Here is a 6,251-nt window from a genome sequence, read left to right as displayed (position 1 = left end):
GCCTTCCAGGATTCATGGTGCTGATGACAACTATGATAAAGTCAGATTTTAACTTTTTATTTTTACATGACCAGTATTTTTCTCTCTGGAATGGATGTATCCTTTCAGTAGTTTATTCTATTTTATTTTATTTTTTCAGTATTTTAAAACTTCACAATGAAGGGTGCCTAGGTATGAGTCTATTTTTGTTCATCTTGATCAGAACTTGAGTAACTATTTTCAATCTGAGGCCTGATGTCTACTTTCAGCTGTGGGGAATTTTCTTGCCTTTGACAGCTTCCCTCCATTTTTTGTCTGGGTCTGGAGTTTCTAATAGTAACATGTTGGATCTCCCAGATGCAGCCTCTCTAACATATTTCTATTACATTTTCCATTGTGTCTTTCTTTTTTAATACTGGGAAAATTTTTTAATTCCTACTGAATTTATTTCAGCAACCATATTTTCATTTCCAAGAGACCTCTATTGCTTTCTGACCATTCTCTTTGTAATTCACACCCTATTCTTATTTTATAGTTGCTACCTCTTTGTAAACCTCTCTCAAGATACTAATTAGGGGTTTTTCTTAAATTATTTTCTTCCCTAAATTTCTTATCCTAAATTAGGATATGTTTTCACTTTTTCCCCCCTCTCATGTTTAAGCTTTACTCAACTATCAGGCAAATGACAGTTATTTTCTATTTAAGAATGAGAGCAGAAAGCTCCCTGAAGTCAACGAATGATTGGCGTCTTATGCAGGAAGAAGCGGGGAGTAACCGTAATAGGATCCCCCCCAAACACTCTTTTCTAGGGTGTAAAAACTCTCACTAGCTTCCCTAGTTCTCTCCAGTTTCACTGTTTTCAAAATGAAGTCATCTCATTTCACGAGCGTGAGGGCTGGGCTGGGAGTCCACTCCTCCAAATGGAACCCTTCAATGAGCTCCCCTATTTCAGTCACACTTTTAACTAACTCCACCCTCTCTCCTACATGCGCATCTGAGCATGGGGCTACTTCTGCAGGTGGGGTCAGAATCCTCCTCAGTTGCAGGTGGTCCCTGTGCATATTCTAGGTGATACTTTTCCTCTGTTCTACTGCTTCGATTTCACACTCTTCCACTTGTCTTCCATCTTTCAAGACTATGTTGAAATCTCTTGACTGTTGTGGGCTTATATACTTCAACACTTTGATACCATCCTTGTAGTGTCTTGTCAAAATGGAGAAGAGCTGAAAGGGTCCTCAGTGCATTCTGAATCTGCTATTCTGTGGTCCCAGTGTTTAAACTTCTTGGTCTTCCCCAGTGTCTATCATTGCTTTTAGAAATAACAATCTCCTGTCTACTCGTGAAGGAAATGAATACAACACATCTAAAATGACAAGGAGGGCTTCCCTGGTGGCGCAGTGGTTGACAGTCCGCCTGCCGATGCAGAGGACACAAGTTCGTGCCCCGGTCCGGGAGGATCCCACATGCTTCAGAGCAGCCGGGCCCGTGAGCCATGGCTGCTGAGCCTGCGCGTCCAGAGCCTGTGCTCTGCATCGGGAGAGGCCACAACAGTGAGAGGACCGCGTAAAAAAAAAAAAAAAAAAATTTAAAAAATTAAAAATAAATAAAATGACAAGGAATGCAGTTTAGATTCTCTAGGGTCTTGTCGTACTCTGCAACGTACTAATAAACCACTTATGTGCTACAAATTGTAGGTACTCATTTATAAAACGAAAGGGAGTAACTCTACATGAACTATAGATTTCTCCTACTCTAACATTTCATAATTTTCGAAGTTCTTTTCTTGAAATTTCTTGATATTATCATTAATTTTAATTAAAATAATAAAAATCTAACTTTCTCTTTCGAAAATCAAAGCGTACTTCTCATAGTCCTATAATAATGAAAAAAAAAAAAAAAAATTTAAAAAATTAAAAATAAATAAAATGACAAGGAATGCAGTTTAGATTCTCTAGGGTCTTGTCGTACTCTGCAACGTACTAATAAACCACTTATGTGCTACAAATTGTAGGTACTCATTTATAAAACGAAAGGGAGTAACTCTACATGAACTATAGATTTCTCCTACTCTAACATTTCATAATTTTCGAAGTTCTTTTCTTGAAATTTCTTGATATTATCATTAATTTTACTTTTCTTGAAATTTCTTGATATTATCATTAATTTTAATTAAAATAATAAAAATCTAACTTTCTCTTTTGAAAATCAAAGCGTACTTCTCATAGTCCTACAATAATGGGATAATTAGTTCTGAAACCTGTCAAGTTTCATGTTTCATATGAAAAGAAAATCATATAAATAATTTTTAAGAATTAAACATTGACTTTGTAGCACAAGGCAAGGTCCCCCCAAATGGTGTTCCCTTATTTACTAGAAATGTTCAGCTCTGCATTACAGTTGAAATAAAATAAATATATTATTTTTGAGGTACAAAAATTTCTTATGAAAATCAATTTTTCTTTTCTGTTCATACAAACAAAAGTATGGAATGACATTAGATGTCAGGTTTATTAGGTAATATAATGTAGCTTCTTGATATATTTTATTTTAAGAAAGGAGACTATCAACATTAAAACTTTTTTCAACTTTAGTTTTATTTAAAATGAGGCCATATTTTCCTCTGATAAAAAGAGAGTTCAGCTAGAACTGTCAATTTTCTCATCTGTAAAACTAGAGCACTGAATCAGCTGACTATATTCATTCAGAACTCAATTTCTTTATCTTATGATCACTAAGGTTCTCCCTGAATCTAATATCCTAAGGTTCTAAGGAAAGGAAATTATATTACTAATGACGTGTTTTGATTTTTATTTCTTAGAGTTCAAATGTCCACCATTCACCTTGGTCTAAGCTTAAGGAACCATTCAAGGAGATACAATGCAGATGTGAGGAGAAAACAGAACCCTCACACAAGCTGTGCAGTGTTGCAATCAGGCTTCCACTTGAAAAACAATCTTCTCTATAGTTTTAAAGTGATAACTTTGTACCTGCAATGCTTCTTGTTTCGAACGGATTTTCTCTGGCTCTTCCTGAACACTTTCTGAGGAATCATCGACCTCTTCGATTTCTGAGGAGGAAGGACTCTCTACTGTCACAGTCACAGGAAATTCGGATGGACCTGAGTGTCACAAGAACAAGATAGGAATCCACAGAGTTGTTAAACTAAAGTGCAAAGAAGAAAAGATTGTGTAAAAGATAACACAAACCAGATACCAAATATCCAAATATTAGAGGACAGTTAACAAAAGGAATCTGAGGGTCTTCCTTGGTGGCGCAGTGGTTGAGAGTCCGCCTGTCGATGCAGGGGACACGGGTTCGTCCCCTGGTCCGGGAGGATCCCACGTGCCGCGGAGCGGCTGGGCCTGTGAGCCATGGCCACTGGGCCTGTGCGTCTGGAGCCTGTGCTCCGCAGCGGGAGAGGCCGCAGTAGTGAGAGGCCTGCGTACCACAAAAAAAAAAAGTAGTCTGAGGTATCATTATTTATAAATGTCTCTCATTGCTCCTTAGTCTAAAACAGTCAATGACTAAGTAAAATTACAGTAACTTATTTTTGCTATGTTTACTGTACAGACCCCTGTTGTGCATGGTTAGGATTAGTAATGGGAATTGCCCATATTATTTTATTAAGTTTCTTTCACAGAAGCCAAGGAAAGAGCCAAGGTAAACATCTTTTTCTCAGATCAACTTTATATTGCAAATGAAAAATTTATTCTTCACTATCAGAGAAAAAGAGTCTGGAGGAAAATGTAGTTTTTTGGAGGAAAATACATCAGTAGAGGGACTGATAAAGAATCAGAAGAATAATCAGAGAGTCAACATATCTAAGCTGCGAATAACAGACGTTAGCATTTTAAAAAATAAATCACATGCACATACACAACTAAAACTGACCCATCAAAAATTTCATCTTCTCATCACCCTTAAGCCAAAACTAAGGTAACAGGAATACAATTCTCCCATCAAGCTTCACTGCCACTGCAATGTTGTTCAATAGGACATTTCCAAACATCTAAAAACTGACCTGGCCACAACCCCATAAAAGTCTACAGATCATAAAGAAGTGTGCTGGCATTATATAACTACGCAGAAGCCAAGTCACTAGGACATCATTTTGACAACAAGCAGCAAACCTGCAGCACAGGAAATTCCCAACAGGAGAACGAGGCGCACACCCCTCCCTCTGGGCACGCAGGGCAGGACTGACACCCAAGGTGCCCTTCTCTCACTCTCAGCGGTGGTGCCTTACACAGAGCAGCTATGCAGTCTCCCAAGACCACTGGGAAGGAGAATCTGGTACTGACACTATTAGCTTGCCATGAGGCCATACGCGACGGAATGTGTGTGGCCTTGGTGAGAGAGCAGAGGTTTGGGAGATGTTGCTTTATATTGGTTTTCAGGTCAGGAATTTGTACATATAGCCCACAAACAACGTTTCTTGAAAACATATGAACATTCTTGAGTATGACAGCTCCATGTGAGGGGTCAGAAATGGCAGTCAAGTTCGTTTCAGTGGGTAACAGCCGATTTGCGGACTGGAGACCACGCTTCCTTGTTTACAGACGTAACCACAAGGCTGACAGTTGTGTGCCAAATCCACACAACTACACAGTTGCATCGGGAGAGCGACCAGACAAGTTTTACATGGATTTATTTCAGAGAGGGAAATGCTTCTTGTAAGGCTCCCTCAGTTTAAAAAGCAAAAAGAATGACGATCCACCTTTCCCAATTCAACCCCTACATAGCATAAATATAATTACTACATACCTGCAACTGACTACATACATCACGAGCTTTGATGAATGGAAAGCCCCTAAAACGGTATCAAGAAAACAAAGTTAGATCTTGATGTAAATACAGCGCCAGTTAAATCCAGATAATACAGCTATTTAGTATTATGTACAGTTTCCAAACAGAATTGTGTATAAAAATGAGCTCAAAAGAAGGACCTGGAGGGCTCTGCAACAGAGACAACTGAACAGAATTCAGCCGACTGGCTTGGTGATAACTCTCTCAACTGCTGAGAGGCCCCTTCAGTTCCTATGTTCAGGATGGTTGAGATTTCAGTCTCACTTCTTTAAACGGTGATATTAATCGTTCTCTAACTTACCACTCTGTGTGACGAGGACGGACCTGAGATTAAGTGTCTCAAGAAGAAGATAGGAAACCACAGAGTTGTTCAACTCAAGTGCAAAGACTGGGGATTCAACACTATACAAAAGTAATCTGAGGTATCATTATTTATAAATGTCTCTCACTGCTTCTTAGTCTAAAACAGGCAATGACTAAGTAAAATTACAGTAACTTATTTTTGCTATGTTACTGTACAGACCCCTGTGGTACATGTTTAGGATTAGTAATGGGAATTGCCCATATTATTTTATTAAGTTTCTTTCACAGAAGCCAAGGAAAGAGCCAAGGTAAACATCTTTTTCTCAGATCAACTTTATATTGCAAATGAAAAATTTACTCTTCACTATCAGAGAAAAACAGTCTGGAAGAAAATGTAGTTTTCTGGAGGAAAATACATCAGTAGAGGGACTGATAAAGAATCAGAAGAATAATCAGAAAGTCAACATATCTAAGCGGTGAATAACAGACGTTAGAATTTTAAAAAATAAATCACATGCACATATACAACTAAAACTGACCCATCAAAAATTTCATCTTCTCATCACCCTTAAGCCAAAACTAAGGTAACAGGAATACAATTCTCCCATCAAGCTTCACTGCCACTGCAATGTTGTTCAATAGGACATTTCCAAACATCTAAAAACTGACCTGGCCACAACCCCATAAAAGTCTACAGATCATAAAGAAGTGTGCTGGGATTATATAACTACGCAGAAGCCAAGTCACTAGGACATCATTTTGACAACAAGCAGCAAACCTGCAGCACAGGAAATTCCCAACAGGAGAACGAGGCGCACACCCCTCCCTCTGGGCACGCAGGGCAGGACTGACACCCAAGGTGCCCTTCTCTCACTCTCAGCGGTGGTGCCTTTCACAGAGCAGCTATGCAGTCTCCCAAGACCACTGGGAAGGAGAATCTGGTACTGACACTATTAGCTTGCCATGAGGCCATACGCGACGGAATGTGTGTGGCCTTGGTGAGAGAGCAGAGGTTTGGGAGATGTTGCTTTATATTGGCTCTCAGATAAGGAATTTGTACATTAGCTTGCCATGAGGCCATAAGCGACGGAATGTGTGTGGCCTTGGTGAGAGAAGCAGAGGTTTGGGAGATGTTGCTTTATATTGGCTCTCAGATCAGGAAT

At 39.1% G+C, this 6,251-nt stretch overlaps 1 long non-coding RNA gene across 2 annotated transcripts in view; it reads right to left on the bottom strand.

The window, feature by feature from the left end:
* Window positions 1-6,251, bottom strand: part of LOC102991172 (uncharacterized) — a 100,125-nt gene that overhangs the window by 77,787 nt on the left and 16,087 nt on the right. For both annotated transcript variants that reach the window (XR_003676746.1, XR_008615658.1), the window contains exon 2: window positions 4,744-4,789. This is a non-coding gene — a long non-coding RNA (uncharacterized lncRNA). The remainder of the gene's footprint in view (window positions 1-4,743; window positions 4,790-6,251) is intronic.

This window comes from Physeter macrocephalus, chromosome 18, assembly GCF_002837175.3.
Source record: "Physeter macrocephalus isolate SW-GA chromosome 18, ASM283717v5, whole genome shotgun sequence".
Taxonomy (NCBI): Eukaryota; Metazoa; Chordata; class Mammalia; order Artiodactyla; family Physeteridae; genus Physeter; species Physeter macrocephalus.
This window is presented reverse-complemented; position numbering and strand designations above follow the sequence as displayed.